The sequence below is a fragment of the Saccoglossus kowalevskii genome, chromosome 3, assembly GCF_978046115.1.
Source record: "Saccoglossus kowalevskii chromosome 3, keSacKowa6.1, whole genome shotgun sequence".
NCBI lineage: Eukaryota > Metazoa > Hemichordata > Enteropneusta > Harrimaniidae > Saccoglossus > Saccoglossus kowalevskii.
Window position 1 is genome coordinate 41,157,704 of NC_140643.1, and position 19,368 is coordinate 41,177,071.

The following is a 19,368-nucleotide window of genomic DNA, read 5'->3' on the forward strand; positions in this document are numbered from 1 at the left end:
CAGCTGATATAAACATAATTATGGAGTGTTGTTGACAATGTAAAACCTCTCTGCTCATTTTTTTTCTTTTGATATTGCCTTCATTATCAAACGTGTTTCGCTCATTATTAAAATAGAATGAAAGTGAGAACGTGCGACAGTGAAGCTAACACAACAGTCAGCTTAATGCAAATAAAGCGCAAAAATGTATTCAATCACAAATCATAATATACGCTTTAAATTTGGAATAAATTAGGGACGATTGACAGATAGATAAGATTATTATTACATCGCCGCAGAACATGAATGTTAAAAAGGAAGGTGGATTCCAGACGTGGCTACGTAATTTATCCTCGCAATCCCGTAACCTAGAGAAAATAGCAAAATATATTTTATAGTCCCGCATGACAGACAAGAAACCTGGTATTTTTTTCTATTTTCGGTTTCAAATACACAAATATGTCAGTTTAGTGTTCGTTCTAACAATAGTACCAATTTATGTTCATGTTAGCGTAGTACGTAACATATTGGGTCCAACACAGTGTGAGATTGAATTATTTGTTACACCATGTTTAAAGTAAATGGTTAACCATAATTTTGCAAGAGATATGATATATCGCAAGTATACATTCTGTTTATTCTAGTATGAATGCAATATTATCGTTTTAATGAACACACACAAATAGAACACGACAACACAACAAATTGTATTGGTATGTTACTCACCAGCTGTGATTACTGCCGATATATTCAGCTCACTCACTCATACCTTCGTAGATTGTAACCAACTGCCATACTCTCGTCGTTCATCCAGATTATGAAAACTACAAAAAGTCAATCGTTCGATCTACAATCATTCGATACTACATGCAGTAGCAACGTGCACGTTTTAAAGTTGTAATAACATGTGTATTATATCAGGAAAACCCCTCCAACAACTATAACACATGTTGTTAATTCGAGAAAAAAAAGTATAAGAAGTTTTATCGAAGCAAGTGTATCGTATATTCTATTTTTGACGTCGACAACACACTCACAACAGCTGAAAAGCAGACGCTAGTACATATATTTTTATTAAAGGAAACATCAATCCAAACAACATAATGACCCCTAAAGAAAAAGCTCAACAAATGTAGGAGAATGCAATTTACAGGTTTTTTTATATCACTATTCATTCTCTAGATATTCAACTTTATATCAGTATTATGTAATCAGCCACCTTGATTCTCAAGCAAAGGATTATGAGTGAAGTATGACATTATAGAATCTGTTGTCAAAAATTAAGAAAATTATTTTGTGGAGTTTTCTTTAATTTACGTAGTTTGTAGCATAAGTGCACATGCGCAGATCACACATATTTATCAGAGAAAGTGAAAATTTATTTACATCGTGCCTTCTAGCGACTAAGCGCGTCTATGTTGTAAATAGTTGTAAGGAAGCCCGTTTATAGTGTCGTTCACGATATAAACTAAATTGCTTTCACTGATAATTTACGTCATTTTGTCGTCACAAAGCTCTTCGTCGCTAGAGAGCACGGCATGTACTTAGTATAACAGGCAAAATATGGCGTGTGTTTTAACAAGCCAACACATGCGTCATAAGTTATAATGAGTGAGTAGATGGATTGCGTTCGGCTAATTGCGGTTCGATTGTGAAAAACATGACGTCATATCAACTGTCATTAGGTAAAAATTTATGACCATGTAACAAACTATATATTGGATATGTGTCTCTAAAACCTTATACCAAGTGATCGTTCGAATAAATCACATTCCTACAATTGTATTTACCTTTACGGTTCAACATTAAAGCTGATCGAACAAAGCGGTTCCAGGGATTACATTTATGTATTGTAAATATATTGTCGTCTGTTTTGTGCCTGTTATGACGTCATCTCATATTTATCAATGTGTCTACTAAATAACAATCAGAATATGATGAATTTTGTTCTGTTAAAATATGAAGGTAAATTGAAAGTCACTTCCTTTCTTCATATTTTGTGTTCCACTTTAAATCTATGGCAACAAGTTCGTAATTATTAACTATTATTATACATCTGTCATTGTAACGCCACAAATTACGGCGTTCCGTAATTTTGCGTAATTTTACGGGATATTTACATCATACAATATAAGGAAATGCGAATTCCAAATATGGAATGGATTAAGCGCGTAAGCGTCCTCTAATAATAAAAACAAACGTGGCTGCTACCATGGTTTGACCGGACTCAATACAAAGTAGTTCGCTGATTCTGTTATAAACTTTTTGGATTTCGGCATCCCATGATGTATCCTTGGAAGGAAAAGATGTATAATAAAAACGTTATACAACCTCATAATATACTCAATTTCCTGGGGCAATGATCGAGAATCTGCTAATCCAGACGAACACTCACCTACATATTGTTCGTATACATATTTTATTTTGATGAAAATATGTTTCAAACATGAACATCAACAATGACGTCATATGACTATTTGGGAAAGCACTTGTGCATAATCTACAACAATTTATTATACTACCTTGTGAAAATGTGATGTATTTAATATGTTTTGTAGGTTTTATGAAAATATTATATACACTTTTCTAATGGACGAGAAGCAAATGCTATATTTTTATAATGCATGACGGAATAGTGCTTTATTTCTAATCAATTAAATCACTCGGAAATGTCAAAAAAACGTGAATTATGTACACAGTGGTTCGCTTGAGAAGACAGAATTATAGACATATATGTGTGTATGTTTAAAATTTGGCTTGTGAATTAACAACTATACGCCGTTTTCAGCTGTTCCTAATAGGGCAGTGACTGTGGCATGATAATTAGTACCTCTGCCGTAATACCAACTATTAATGTAAGTCAACTGATAACATTAACATAAGGGTGTGCATCTATTTTACGTTTTCATTATTACAAGTTGGACTGTTAAATTAGTTTGTATACAACCTAGACATACATATCATATAAGAAATTATTATTGCCACCAAACAATAGATCACTAGATAGCTAATTACTTTATAATTGCGTATACTCTGATTGAACGTGCTGAAGCGAGCTGTTATTGAAGGCGGTAGTCGTCGCGCCACGAATGCGCGAGATATATAAACAAATATGGCGACTTTTGATGTTGCGCAGATCAACGAGTACAAACTGAGACGTTACCAAGCGTTAATTAGTTATTTTTTAGATGATTGGAAGGCATCGAATGAGTCACCGGTGGTAATTAGAGCAAGTTGCGCCCAGGTCAAACCTCATACTTGTGTTTTCCATTAGAAGAGCGCATTGGATTGTCAACACAAATGTCGCACATGCGCAGCGCAACGACCACCGCCCTTTACGTGGAAGAACTAATTTGAAAGTCATATAAACTCGAGTCATACAATCCCATATAAGGTGCTATTTAATTACCACCTAATAATAGACATTGTCTGACTTGACTTGTATCCAGTAGTAATCCACACTTTCTGCGCGGTCTAGTGCTATACACGAAAAAAACACTCATAAAGATGTGTAAAATGTAAGCATGACGTAACAGCTATTCAATGTAAGCCTCTGTTGATGTAATTACAACCAGTGAACTATTCCAAAATACACATGATGGTGAAGATACCAGGCCTGTCTGGTTGTGAAATATTTTTAAATTAGTTTTACAGGGCGGGAGAAACTGATTAATGGGTCACTACCTGCCAATTAATTTTACGAAGTATAATGGTTGAAATACATCCCATCTACATTCTGTGGCCAGGAAAGAAGTATTTTAGATGTGTTAAAATATAATGGTAATTACATTAACTAATATGTAGCTAAATAAAGTTAGAAATTAGCAACTGAACTTCCCGGTGAGATTAACATTAAATACAACAATAGGGGCACCACAATGCTCGCTTGAACAAGTATAAATTGAGGTCCTTAATTGGATTTGGCAGCTTTAGAAAAAAAAGTGTACGTTGCTTGATGAGCACTCCTTGTTAATTCTGTTCTTCACAGCAATGTGTACAGATTCCAATTCCATATAAATTTAAGCCCACTTCTATAAATAAATTTTAAATGGTGACAAGAAAATTGTTCTGACTTAAAGTCAAAGGCTTTGTTTTCCTTGGAAACAAAACAATATTTGTTGATTCGAAGACTATCCAAGAAAGGAGAAAATGACCGCCAAATTGGACGAGGTAGTTCCAGAACCAACCGGAGTTTGTTCAATGTAGGTTTTAGAATCACCGGAATTTGTCCTAGAACTTAGCAGAAAGGATATGATATTAAAGCCGGAAACTTCGAGAACGAGGAGGTTCTCTATCTTAAACCACAATATTTCTTGAAATATTCTCACAATTCTCAATTAGTTTTAATATATTTATTAGAATTTATTGATTTCCATTTTTAAAATCGTACCCCTTTTGCCGAAATAGACGATACCACGATAGAGATATTGTATGATCTAAAAATTCTTGATCCATTTCAGTAATGGCTACTGTTTAAAAGTACATAATGTCTGGCTGAACATTGCTCTTAAGTGTGTTATGTAACTGTTTTGTAGACGAGCAATGAAGTATTGAGCAGAAAAAACAGATGTATGTATGAGTAATCACTGCCCACTTGTTCCATTATATCAGCTTCGCAAGCAAAGTATTCACTCCATAGATTGGATGAACGAAGACGACTGGGTCCGTGTCCCGAGCGTGCGGTTGAAAATAGTCTCTTAAAATTGAGGGCATATGTTGTCGTAAAAGAATAACATCGGCCTGAAAGTCCAGTAAAATACTAGATAGGTGGGTGATTCAAGAAATCTATGAGTGTTCTGGCCTTAGTTGGTGGCAATATATATTGTGATATTATCATCATGGTTTGAGGCTTTACAGTCGCCTCGGCGACACTACGCATAAACTCGTCGGTATCGTGGGTTCCCTATCACATACTCAAACGACAAAACGCATTGTTTCAATAGAAAATAATACATACTGCCGCATAAATGGGAATACGAATAATTTGACCACCCCGTCGAAATTATTTATATGTTCAGAATATGGTTGTGAAATTGGAAAACACAATGGCAAATTTGAAAATGGGAATGCGTTACTAGCTTAACAGAACAAAATGCCGACCCTGCTTAATCTGACCACACAAATTCATGTCTATAAAAATCGAAATTTGGGCTGTAAACTCGTTGTAACAAAATCGTCCAACTAATGCAGTGTTCGGCGTTGATTAATTTGCAAGATTTATGTCATACTGCGAATGTTAGTGTAGACTGTAGATTTGAAGCTACTGTAATCATATTGAGTCCCAATAAAATCTTTAATGATGCTGTCATGGATTCATTTGAATTGCTCACAACATTGGCATATAATGAAGTACTTTCTGTTACATTTCCAATCTTCATATTCGAAGGGATTGCAGGAAGTGTATTGCTCTTTTTTTAACAATTTACGAATTGGTTGTCAAGACAATCGGTGGTTTATTTGGCGCATTGGATTGTGGGTATATATGCTATGGGATACATTGTGCGAATATTTCGTTGCGAATAAAGTGCGCATTAACGAGAACGTCTTTGTTAATGACACAGACTACGAGTTATTTGAGATTCAGGTTAGAATATGGTGCGAAACAAGGAATGTAATTATTTTGAATATTACTTAGCTTATATAATGACGACTTTTGAACAGTTTTAATTATGTCTTTAAAGCAGCCCGCTTGACAAATTCGGTTTAGAAATTATAAGAATGCTATCAGTTTAGTACATGTACTAACAAATACCTCAGAAAGCACCACCTATCAGGGCCTTCGTTAGGTGTAATGAGATGTTGTGTAATTCTGTTGAAACAGTCCATAAGCTGACTGCTGTCAGTGTGTGCGTATACAGTAGTATTATTGAATATAACCTAGGTATAACATAATTGTGTGGGAAAATGTTAACAGAGAAGGTTGGTGAAAATACTTATATTACAAACACCAACACCACTCCAAACCGCAATGCTTTAATCTGGCAGAAGAGAAGTGTCTTATACCATATTATACAAATTGCGTTGTTTGCCCTTTTAAAACAGTTATAAACACATGTAACGACAACCGTTAACATTGTAACGTTAATATTGTCGCACAAAAATTATGTTACCATGGCAATGTTTATGGTAGTGGAAAACAAGTTGCAAAATCTGTATGCAAATCGAAATCAGTGTGACCCAGTTCTGGTGTACCTTGTATCCCGCCATTTAATACGCATTATTTTGAATACATCAAACTGCTGGTAGTCGGGCGCTTTTGAAAGTGCATTCAGGTTTGATTGGAATTCAAAACACCTTTAAGTTTGGTGTAGAATTTCAAAATAGCTCCAAAGGGTTCGGATTCAGCTAAAGTTGTAATATCTGACGGTATACATCCCCCATTACCACTTAAGACGAAGCAGGAAATGTTGGTAAAATGTGCCTTCATTCCATTGGACACCGTGGTCATGTGACCAAAGTGGTACAATACTGTTTACATTACAATATAGATTGCAAATGTTTTCAAACTTTAATTATGTACATTGTTTATGTTGAATTTATTTAGCCGTTGTTTATATCAATTTGCTTTTTAGTATTTGTGACATTTTATTGCTACTGTTATCGTTATTTACTTGATTATAGTAAATTAGCGAAATATCATCACAAGTATTAATTGTTAATTAGTAGTATTCGTTTGTGCATTGTTACTCACAATTGTTTTTATTTACCAGTTTATTGGCCGGTTTCTCAGTTTCAATCACAACATAATAAACAATGGTTTCGGGCGCAGCTGCAGCACTTCCATGCTCAGTGTTCCCATTTTGCTTGATTGGCCATTTGAGAAAATTTGCAGTTGTTACAATATTTTTTACCAACGAGCGAATAATTCCAATCGATCAGATACTCGATACTTATATTGAACAGGCAATAAACCAATTTTATTTCGAGTGAAAAAAATATGTCGGCGGAAGGACGACGCTTTACAGCGGGCGCCATAAAAACTGCATTCAATCGTTGCTACCACTTTATTTGATGAAGGTGTTGTGATTACATAATAATTAATTGATGTATGTGGTACACTTCTATGATGCAATTCATTTACATTTTAGTAATATTGCAGGTACTTCATTCGCTTGAAATCTGATTTCACAGAGAAACATCGCCCTCAAAATTAAAAACTACAGTTATTTCCAGACGCAGTGGCACGAAATTTTGCATGGGGCGAGATCTGCTCACCATTCCTTACTAGGAGCGTGCTCCTCCGGAATAAAATAAAATCTAGACCCTTTGAAACGCATGCATTTTGAGGGGCAAGATAGGCATTCCTCTTCAAAGGGTTTAAAAGGAGTTCTAGACTGAAAAGTTCCCTAGATAGGGGGTGAAATTCATCGGAAAAGCCCGTGAAAGGGGGGGTTAAATTTTCTTCTTTTCCCTAGATAGGGGGGGTCAAAAAAATGAGAGAACAAGCATAGGCCCCCCTAAATATAGGGAGTGGGGGCGGGAACCATGGCAACCCATGACAATCGAAAAACAATACATGTGGGAAGCCACAACAATAGTACTATCGCCAAGTAAGTCCGGCGATGCTGCAACAGAATATTGTATTGTACACAGTGTGATAAGTGCACGAGCGTGCCTCGTGTGTGCGGACATCTAGCCAAGCACACAGCACGTCCCAGTAAAAATGAAATGATTAAAAGACTACGTCGAAAAATATGACAATATATATTTAATGATATATATTTTTTGATATAGTACAGGGACTAACTAACTATAACTAATAGCAAACAAACACAGAACTAACAATACAAATTGTGAAATAAAACGAGTCAAACTCTGACCACATTTTACTGTATATGAAGATGCTATTTAATAGTGACATGCGAGTTTGCTCAATAAAAAAAGATAGTTCGTTGGCGCATTTATTTTTCGATACCCCTGAAATTACCTCATGGCTGATTTCCAGGAGGTTCGTGTTCTCTTTTTTTCCAGAATTTCAAATTTGCTTGTGGATTCTGATGTTGTCTAGTTCACATATTGACTTGAGTATTGGACATTCTTTCAGCATTAGCCATATTGTTTAAGTAAGGTTTGGAAACACTGATTGGGTTAAACAATTTCTCTATCGTTCATTTATGTTGTGAATAGTTCATTATGTAGTAGATTGTATGTTCAATGACGTCAGTGTTACGTCTTGAACATACTAATTCGATTTCTGTTTCATACATACAAAGAACGCGCGGTCTTGTTTTATTGTCAGGTAAACTATACATTTTTCATCACTGCACAGGTTAAAGCCTCGACCACCGCTTGTTTCAGTATTTACAACTGTTTATTGCGACCATTGCTAGACAGTTGTATATTTTGTGTATTTTGTCATTTTCTACCCCGCGTTCCACGGCCGACTGAAAACGAGTAATAAAATACAAACACGTAAGTTTGCAGTGGATCAAAATATAATAGCATAAACTACCGTACCCTACGTTATGTTTTAACTTTGTATACACTTTCACTCAGATATTCCATCAAGCGCACAGGTTATTTTGTTTGAGACCGATGGAATAATATCCAATATAGTTTCTAAAATCGTTTCATAAAATGATCTCTCTACTTCCTGCCCCCAGAACTTCCATATACAGAACAAAATACACCAAACAGAATTTACGAAAACATTACAGAAAGCAAAAAAAGGTATACAATAAAATTTAAAAATAAAATAACTGGTTACATAAACTGCACATAGCTAAATATATGAAGAAAATTTTCTCAATAATAATAGTTCAATTTGAAAGATTAGAATTGATTTTGTCATTGTTTATGACAATTTGGGTTTCCATCTCGCTTGCACGCTTGACTGGATTCTTGAAGTGTTACTGTTTACCTAAAACTAATAGATATTTTGGCAACATCAAAATGTCTAGACATCATAGAATAATAATTTTAAAGACAATTGCTGATTATCGAAAACGTCTGTTAAACACATAATTCCCGATTGACGAAAAGCCTCGAGCAAATTTACAATAATCGAAAAAGGTTATAAATAATCGCACCCGCTATAATACAAAGTGAATAGATTAGATTTTATACCTTTGGTGGTCTTACGATGAGCTGCTCTACATTTCATATAAATTTCTTGAATGGTAAAACATAAAAGATCAGAAAAATTTAGTTTAAAATAAAAATATTATGACGAGGCAGATTTCAGTTTCGCGAACTTATACCTCTTGTGGTGTGCACGAAAAAAATATTCGTTCCTGTGCTATATAGTGTTTGCATTCAATGGCGTGATTCCGTTTCAATCACGTGCTACATTGTTGCTGCATTCGATGTTAACCCCAGGATGCGAACAAAGAAAAGCATTCAAAAATGACGCAAACGTGCCACACAAATATAGAAGAAATTTGAACATGTACGTGAATCTTTCGAACACGTTTTACGATGGGTGAATTCTGTTGTCAGTGTCAGATATATATTACAGATATATATTACATATTACACAAATGGGTCTCATTGAGTGGTGGGTGGCAAAATGATACAAATGTATCGATTTATGCATTATTAATTTATAATGTATTCATGCCAATAAATATATAATAATATGTGTATTACTCCTGCAGTTGTCTATGTTTGAGTTGTTACACACGTTGCATTGACATAATTTGTTTAAATAGAATTTACCATAATTTGATTGCTCAAACTGATCTTTGCATTCGTAGTCAATGTTAGATTATTGTTTCATTATTTGTGATAATACTTCAATGCAATTTGGTCTCCTATCACTAGAATTTATGTTGATTACCTCACTAATATTTTTTCTTGCAATTGTGACAATGATATTTCATGTAATAATTTAATGCAAATTGTTAAGTTACACCCATTATAATAATAATAATAATCACACTGAAATGCAGACCAAAATTGTTACATTCTCATAATACCAGATCAAATGTAACATTGGTCTGAAACGAATGTCCATTAACAAAAAGAATTCAACCACACTCTTGTGATAATATTATACTTTAATTTAAAATAAAGTATACACGGGTTGCCCACGGGTTTGAGAAATAAATAATCAATATTTTCTACAAGCTACGATTTTATGTTTTAGTTATTAACTAAATAATAGGAATATTCTTGTCATGGTTTCATAATGTCGTAATTGACATTGTTACCATAGATACCTTTCAAACTTTTGAGTATTTTGTGTGTCATTTTTGACATTTTTACCCTGGAATTAGAGAATTTGTGTGCCTGTTTTCTATCATATTTTGTATTTTAAAATCGTTTTTTTAGTATATTCCACTATTCACAGAGCTACAGAGCTGGGAAATGTTAACAGTCTCTAACCATGACTGTCCGAGTAAGAACCTGCATCTATACCCCAAAGAAAATATTCCATATTTGATCGTTTTTATCATTAATCTATAATTCTGCAAAATAATTATGCGGCGATGCTTAGTATAAATATTACGTAATTATACATTACATTTGACGGCATATTACCAGTACATGAAAAAAAAACTGTTTCATATATTTACTTCTGAAATTGAGAGGTTCTTGCATAAGCAATAACAAATCTACCATCATATAAAAGTTTTGCATTAAAAGGAAACCTAAATCTGTGTCTTCATGTTTTTCTATGCTATCGATAAAGAGCAATTGCTCGAAGTGTCTATCTATTTTGAATACAATGATTGCTGCAATGAATTTCACTATTCAAGTTAATATGACAACAGCGCCCTCTATATTAATTATAACTATGCTATTTTTAGATTATGCAAATAAATGGTTTCTGTACATGGTTGCCAGTTTGGGATTTAGTTATGTTGTTTGCTGGTCAATTCTTTCAAATAAACAGCACATTTGGCGACGAGGATGCTAGATTGTTCAACCAAATATTCAGTGAAGATGCAGGGCGAGCCCAGAGCTAAGTGGAACTGAATTTCAAGCACATCTCAAATCATTTATTTTGAAAAGAAAAAAGTGAGTGTGCAACCAAAACAGTAACCTGCAGTCTGAGGTCAATTATAACTACTTGCACTAAGTTGTAAGTTGCATTTAAATCATAACCATGTCAGATCCAGTACTATGAGCTCGGTAGATTCCTTTGATGAAAGTTTGGAAGACTGGCAATCATACATAGAGAGGCTTTACTGCTTTTCTTCACTGCTAATGGCATTCTAGAGCCAAAGAAATTGCCAGGTCTACTTAGGTTAATGGGTCCTAAGGTGTATGCCCTTCTGAGAAATCTGCTCTCTCCTGATAAATACTTAATACTGCCATAGAGATTTCTGTAGCTATGGAAACTGTGGACAAGGATAACATGGAAGTAAAATAAATAAAGTGAATTATAAATGGTATCAGCCAATCACAACTAGTAGACCATGCTATAGATGTAAAAGAAAAGGGCATACACCACAGCAGTGTAAATGTAAGGATGCAGAATGCCACAACTGTAAGGACAAGGGACACATACAGAAAGTCTGTCGTTCCAAGCAGACAAGTCCAAGGGTAGAAAAGTTCATGCGTCTTAGATGAAAATGTTGACAGTGATGAAAGTGATATATTGGGAACTATTCACGATGTGAATATTATTGACAAACCACGCAGCCAACCAATTTGGATTACCCCACAGGTGGAAGGCAAATCTACAAATGGAATTGGATACTGGTGCATCTGTGTCATTAATTTCTAATGATGACTACAAGAAATACTTGATACAAGAAATGAAAAATTTCCATCACTTTAAAACCATTCACTGGTCACGAATTAGACATCAGAGGGAAAATTGATGTAACTACAAGGGTACCTAGAATTGTATGTACATTATGGCAGTAAAAGAAATCAAATATTTTGACGACAATGGCTGTACCACTCAACTGGCAAGACATCAGATGAGTGAGAAGTACATCCAGCACCAAACCAAGTAAGTCTATTACATCAATTGACGCAAGACTACAACCCTTGCTAGATAAATACTCAGACATTTTCCGAGATGAACTAGGAACAATGAAAGGGATCAAAGCAAAACTAGTAGTTGAGGAAAATGCCCAGCCAAAATTGTGTAAACCACGGCAAGCACCATATGCAATTCGACAAAAAGTTGAAGCTGAACTTGACCGACTTGAAGAGAAGGGTATCTTCTCCAAAGTAAATTATAGTGAATGGGCGACCCCAACAGTACAAGTCGCGAAACATGATGAGACTGTACGTGTGGTGACTATAAAACTATGTCAATCCTGTGTTACCAATACCCATTGCCCAGAATCAAAGATATAATTTCTGAGCATGCAGGTGGTCAAATGTTCACTGATTTACGTCAAGCATACCACCAGATGAAATTGGATGACGAATCACATCACATCACATCATATCACATCAAAGAAACTTTACTGATACAGTCGTCTAGAATTTGCATTGCCTAAGCACCAGCAATTTGGCAGCGTTCCATCAAACAAATTTTACAAGGAATAATAGATGACATATTCATTACAGGCAAGATGATGATGAACATTTAGCTAATATTGAAGCTGTACGAGCTGATAAATTTAGCCGAGGCCTTCCATAGACAGGTCTAGTGCAAATATGTACATCAAACAGAGACTCTACTGTCTTACATTTAGTTACCCCGTGATGTGTTATCTTGTCGAAATTCCGCTTGCCTGCCATGATTCAAGACATCGATTTGCGGTTGATAAACTTTGACACACGCTGCTATTAGTTAACATTCAATTACACTTACCTATACAATCCAAGTGCGTACACGAAAGGAATAATATGTAAAAGTTATGGCGTAACAATGAAAGCCCCAGACAAGCTACAATGTCTGATTTAATGAGAAAAACTCGAGCTAAATTTAAATATGTTTTGAGACACGGTAAATCTAACGGAAGTAATATGAGAGGTAATGCACATAGTAGTCACTTTGATAAGAATCATAACATGTTTTGAGAAAACGTTGGTAGGTCCAAAAAGTCATCACAGCATCCATTATCAATTGATGGATATAGCAATTAATTTCAACTCATGTTTTTGTTAAATATGGTACATTTGTGCTTGGGTTAACAGTCTGAAGCGAGCTGAATATACGGTAAGACATATTCTAAAGTTATATATTTGACATAATGTTGAAGTTGATTATATGCTAAAATTATTTGATAGTCTTTAACAAATGTAATGAACCGTAAACCGAAATCCGTGACTTGTGACTTGTGCATATCAGACTTTGACTGTGATTTATTTTTTATTTTATTTTCAATCTGAATAACCTAAAATTCCGGCATGCAATTCTCATTTTTTTCAATACAAGCAACCAACATTATGCAATGTTCCATAGTTGAAATTGGCAGTGAAGAAAAGAAACCCAAATGCACAGGATTTTAGAACTCATCGCGAACGAATTTAATGCCTCTCGCCGAGTGACATTCGCGAAGGATCGTACAAGAAATCATGTTAATGTTATTCTGTATGCGACTATACTGTGAAAAAATTTGCGAGGTAACAATACGATGAAATATTTATTTACATTTTTCTTAATTTAATTTATTTTAATTACCTGATGCATTTCAATTAATGTTATACGGTTATGTTATTGTCATATATGTATAATTCATATTTGTGAACTTTATCACATCTATAAACATATAATATTGAAATTTCATGACAAATAAAAAAACATGCAACGTTTCCAGAACCTGTAAAGTTGACAGAGAAGAGTTTTAAATGGGTAACACTTTGAATTGAGAAGCTTTAGTTGGAATTCAATGTTCATGGTTTAGGCATTGGAGGCTTTTTTCAATGGGTTACTTGATGAAAGATTTCAGGCTCACTATCTTTCTTCAAATCACAAAATACACACAATTATACAATGAAAACATTCGGGAAAAGCTTTATGAATATTTTTAAATTTTATATATCCAGTTACTGTAATCCAATCCTGTCTCGATGGGTCAATAATAGGATCGAGGATAGATGTTAGTTTGTGTCAATAAAACGTTTTCCCCTTCTGACATTGATTAATTGAATTGATAATGGTGTGTGTAGATTGAAATGAATCACTACATCGTTTATGATATAGTATATATAGTCATTTACTCAGAAAAGTGTTGCAGAGGGAATCATTACAAATTGTCTGTATCTAGTATTTCCTGGCTGCATTTGTTAGGCACTTTTAATAATTTGTGTCTCAATTATCGATCTTTGTAAATGATTAACAGCCTCTACGCCAACATTAATAATAAGGACACACTTAAACATTATTACATCCAAAGTATTCTCTTTTGAAATGCATACATCGAGTTTATCTTGTACCCACGGTGTACGCACTATTTGATATGTATTTCACCATCGTTAATGATGTTCCACATTTATACATCCCACATTCCCAGCCTACCTAGGGGATATACATATGTCAGTTCACCCAATACATGTTATCCCACACTTCCAAACCTATGGGATATACATATGTCAGTTCACCCAATACATGAGATCCCACACTTCCAAACCTATGTGGTATCCATTTTCCATGTTATACCAACGCATGTAGTACACAGTAATGTCCAACATGACGAAGAGAAGCTGTCGTCGTCCATCGCACAGCAATCACATTCGATTTTTTTCTTAAAAAATACAGTTAAAACACAATTGGAACTATTTCGGGATAATTGGATTCGCTTAAAATGTGCTACTGTAGGGTAGTATTGTTCTTAATTTCCTCATTTCTGATATCAATACAAGAATTATCAGAAACAAATCTAAAACGAACAAATAAAATATTTTTGTGAAAACAAACCATTACAGTAGCACATTTTAAGCGAATCCAATTATCCCGAAATAGTTCCAATTGTGTTAGTATACAATATTTGATATTGGACGGACCGCTGTCAGATTTGTTCATTTCGAAGCTATGTCATAAATTCTCTATTTTTCAGCGAATGTTCTTTAATTATTGCCGAATTCTTCTTGAAAATTTCTAGTCCGATGTTGCTAGCGTTCGTTGACGCATGTTAGATTTGTTCATTTTGTTAAAATATCATTAATTCTCTATTATTAGAATATTATGTAATTTCTGCCAAAACAAATGTTCGACTTTTTTTTGAAAATTAACAATTTTATGCATTTGGTATTTGATGTATACGTAATATTTTGTTTTGGTAAGTATCCCTTACTTGCTTAAACTGTGCAATAGTGCATACAACGTGTGCATCATGGCATTTTCCGTTAGTGTAATCTGAAGTTGAATCGAGATTCGGAAGTTGAATTGGTAATCGGAAATCGAATCGGCAATCCGAATTTGAATCGAGAATCGGATAGTTGAATCGACAATCGGAAATTGAATCGGCAATCATAAGTTAGTTCGGCATTAAGCAATAAGCAACCGGAAGCTAACTCCAAGTTTCTGTTAAAAACTGACACCGGCGTATATATATCTGTTCTGATTTCACGACGACAATGTATACATAAAACTCTTAATAACTGGTACCCCTTGGCGACGGTAGCTATATTATTAATATTGAGGATATCTATAAGCTGTATAACGTCATACTTACATTGTAAGACGTATGAAAGGGAGAAGTAGGGAAAAAAACTGCGCTTATCGATATTGTTAAAGTAAGTTGTGAAAATAACAATTGAATAGTTACAATGGTATGATAGTATGTAGATTACTTTAATTGAGTCTTTCGATGTAAATGCAGCATTGCGACCAAGAGGGACTTAGTCAATGAATGGACACACTAAACAGAATGAATTGATACAAATATCAATTAACCATAATTGACAGTGAACGAGTGGCTTTAAAAATGCGTTTTACTACCATCCAGGTGCCTTTGAAAATTGTCTTGCTAAATATACCCATTCGTCAATGAAGATATGTGCGTATTCATACTTTAATATAATGCATATATCTACAAGAAAACAGATAAGCCAAACGCCATTTTGCCATTTCCTATCGCATGTCGACCAGTTATTTCAATGGTTGTTCAGATTATACTGTGCACTTCCTATATACATTCTAATCACACCAATGTTCACAATGGTATAAATATCTTATGGGAATACTTCAGCACAAAATATTATTCAACTTCTAATATCCGGTCAATTACTTTTTACGGAATTATAATATACATGAATACATATGTGCTGCGCCCAAACTGAATATATAACAGTACATTGCGTGCAAGTAAAATGGTGAAACTAAATTGGGTATACCACCCGGGGGCTATCATTAGCAGTTAAAATGAAAAATTCGTGAGTTGTTTGTTTTACATAAACGTTAATCCTGTCACTCCAATGAAATACAAGCCTGGGTCACGCCTTTATTGCAATTGCGAGCCCTCGTGTTAAAGCTTAGTTTGGAATCTCAACATTGTATCTCTGTAGAGGCTATAGTATAAAGACATGCCTTAAATACAGTCGTTATGCCTACTAACACGCGAGGATTGAAAATACACCATACTGTGTGTAAACGTGTATTTTTAAAGCGGTAATAGCTGTGATGTTGAACATTATTTTTGTTTAAATATAACCGAATTAAGGTGACCGAATTTTACCGAACATTGTTTAGACACAATTGCATGGTCAAAGTGACCCTACACAATACAAATGTCACGTAAAAGGCGATGTGAAAACTGAGGATCGAATAATCGCCATTTTGTTGAAATTGTATATACATGTACTATGCTTTCAGTGTCCGCATTTCGGCGATGGCAGTTACAAATTGACACTAATGACTGAGTGTTTTATCAAAAATAAAAATCGAGTAAAAATGATCGATAGTTGCTGCTTTAATAAAAGATTGGATAAAGCAAACCGATAAAGCTATGAAAAAATATTGAAAATATCTAATGTCGGCACAGCATAGATGGCAAGACTAACTTCTCGTGTACGATATAGATGGTAGCAAACATAAGATGATAAATTAAAAAAAATCCACAAGGCCTAATTACCAACTGCATCGGTGCCGTGTAGAGTGGGTCCGTATATCCGGAAGTACTGTTCAAACGCTTAGCCTTCAAAATACTATAGATACTGTGAGAATTCTGATGTCACAGCTGTTAAATAATTTAAGATAATGTCAGATACAAAGTGGTCAAACCTGTAGTAGGTTGTTATATACATCATTACTTACTTTTTCGGGTTATGTTGAATTAGATTAAATGAGTTCTCACCGTGACAATTTACATGAATTATGCGTGTATCATGCTGGCTTTATTATAGAGCCTTCATCGTGTTGTATGTCGTGGGATGCAATCATTTCAGTGGTCATTTCAGTTATCAATTCCATGAGTTTTAGAGCAATTATGTACAAAATAGATATGCTTACACAAGGCATCATTTAATCCTAGTAAGTTTTGGTGAGTAAAATTTACTCACTGAAATTATTCAAACTTGTCATGCAATGCGTAGCGACATGGCATATTGAACATCATGCAGCTTTACTGTATGTGTTGCTTAGAAACAGCGCCAAACCAAACAGCGTGAGTCTTCTATACCACAAATTTCAAAAACTCTCCGCACCTTCACTTTGCCCAATCACAGGTTAGATAAATTTATTTTACGATGACGTAAGTATAACCCAACCAATGAGAGTTTCAATAGCGATTTATTTGCATTGCATTTATATGCATTATACCTTCAAGAAGATAAATGACTCTACACTTACGCACATTTGCATGTAAAATAATCACTTCCTTGGTGATAGTCAGTCGATGTCCCAGAAATGGCGAGATATTTTACAGTCCGGATTTACATTTGCGTATTTCTCATGAGCTGTCTCTTAACGTGTGTAGCGACTATACCAGGTAAGTGGATGATTCGTCGTATATGTTGTTTCTGTTTTGATTTGTTTCTAAGGATTTGTCAATCGGCTTGTCTTAAAAAAATGATACATTATCCAATATATATATTATTTCGTGCAGATGATAGAATTCGATGCTCGGCGGACATTTCTTGAGTATACCCGTGACTGAGATTCAGACATCACAATATCATTTCTTCATCTCTCAGTGGGTCTTGTTGGTGTGTTACACGTGACTAACATTAATTGCTATGCATGTCGAGATTAATAAGGAAATGAATTATATGTATAATGCCTTAATAATGCTGAAAATGTGCCATTTAGCAATGAGAAAATGTCTTCTTTGCTATAAAAAAAAATGTCTCGTCACTCAAACGATCAACGTAGGATTTTATTTGGCATAATGTATGTCAACGAACGCTGCAGTGTTAGCATGTCCAGCAATATCTAATGCAGAACAGCGCCTGTACAAATCCTGACAGTGTGGTTCAACATTTACAATGAAGCTGCAGGAGTAAAAGCAGCATTTTCACTGCACTATAACTCAGACTGTATTACGCTGTTACAATGTGTTGTGGATATTAACGAAAGTTTTTTGCTAAGTCGGAATAGCTTTCTAAGACTATTCCTTTACCAACTACTCTCAACACATCGAATCTATCACATCAAATATTTCACTGACGAGGAAGTGTCACCATGGGTCTGTAGTTGTTAAAATAAACCAGAATAGATTTATTAAATTACAATTTAAAGCCTTAATTTCATCTAGAACTCCAGTCGCAACATTGGCAACACGTTTAATTGACTAATATTAGTAATGTACCAGTTATACCAGATTTGTATTTAAGCAATCAATCTATTTCATAGTAATTATTTCCCACCGCAGGAAATAGAATAAATTCCACAAATGTCTTACTTTGATTACATTATGGGGTCATATAATTTGCATTAGCGTTGACATATATTGCCTAATTTCAAAAATTTAAAACATCGTAATTTGGTATGATATATGTAAAATATACATGACATTGTACATATGCCATATTAGCGTCATTTCACTGAAATTCCAAACTTGTTTACTGCAGCTATCGCCGCTGAGTGATTCGCCGTAGTTAACATATGGGTACAGTGGTAGCCCTGAATTGAACAGCGAAAACCTATTATTCGGTTATCGTTTTAAAACAGCATATGTTTTACTGTTCGTGTACAACCTCGTCATATGCCCTTCCATTGAACATCTCAGAGAATATCGAACTTTATTAAATTTTAAATTACAGCCGCCATTTGTATTGTTTGTTTTTTATTTTTTTGCTAGTCAGCATTGAACCTATGGTCTTATCAAATATTTTATTTTGTAAAAAATACATGGCAGTGTTAAAGGTGGTAATAACCTCGCAGTCAACGTTGTCCCAATATTTCTATTTCCATATACCACTGTGCCCATGTGTTAACAGTGACAGATAACAATCCAGGACATATTTGTTCTAAATATAAAATTGTTTTTATTCGTAAACATCATAATAAATGTTCGCTCTAGAGTCATTAATTGGATAATACGATGAAACGATTTCGCATATTCCCGAACAGTATTGTAGATTATAATGCGAAATATA